The sequence below is a fragment of the Psammomys obesus genome, unplaced genomic scaffold, assembly GCF_907164565.1.
Source record: "Psammomys obesus unplaced genomic scaffold, mPsaObe1.curated_primary_1811, whole genome shotgun sequence".
NCBI lineage: Eukaryota > Metazoa > Chordata > Mammalia > Rodentia > Muridae > Psammomys > Psammomys obesus.
The window spans coordinates 4,766,054-4,766,871 of NW_026586550.1; positions in this window are offsets into that span (position 1 = coordinate 4,766,054).

Genomic DNA, 818 nt, shown 5'->3' on the forward strand with positions numbered 1-818 from the left:
CAAAGAGAGCTGTGAATGAACGAAAGACGAATGGGGTGCAGGACCATGGAGAGAGATGAGACAAGTGAAGTGTGAAATCACCCTCCTTTGGCTGCATTGCATAGGGCAGCCTTGAAATGTGCCCCTCACTGGCTCTCCTGAGGTTTCGGAGGAACAGTGGTGCTAGTGAGTTAGGGGTACAGTAAGGATTGCTTCCTGTGTGCGGCTGGGGTACAGCTGAAGGCCTGGGTGCCCTTAAACTTTCTGGAATGATAGGGTCTTAGAGACCTAGAAATTAACCCTCTGGTGGGTGAGCCAATTCTTTTCCTCTCTAGTCTGGATAGATCCCCGTTCTTCACTGCTGGCCAAACCGCCGCCCGCCTCACCTGTTTTCCTTCTTGATGGCATCTTCTCAGCTCGAGTGAGGGTCAGCCAAGAGCCCTGTGTCTGTGCTACCATTTCCCCATGTTTGACCACACAGGAGTGCTCACACCAGGCCCGGGCCTGAGTCCAGACTGTTTTACAGGTGCTCCTGATGACCCTCAAACACCCCCTGCTTGCCCGCACCCCTTCCTCCTGCTCAGGACTGAAAATAGATGCCCTTCTGGCAAAAGTCAATCCCAACAAGTGTGTGCTAGAGCTCCCCAGTTCAGAAGGGGAAACAGTCATCAACCCCTATGTTAAGGGGAGGGGCCTCTAACCTTATGAAAGGGTTCCTCAAGCCTTGCAGTCACACCAGAAAGATACAAACTTCCAAATGACAGCCTCAGGAGCTAACAGACAAAACTGGCGGTGGGGTGCTGTGGTCACCAGTAAGCCTCCAGTGAAGGGCCGTGGTG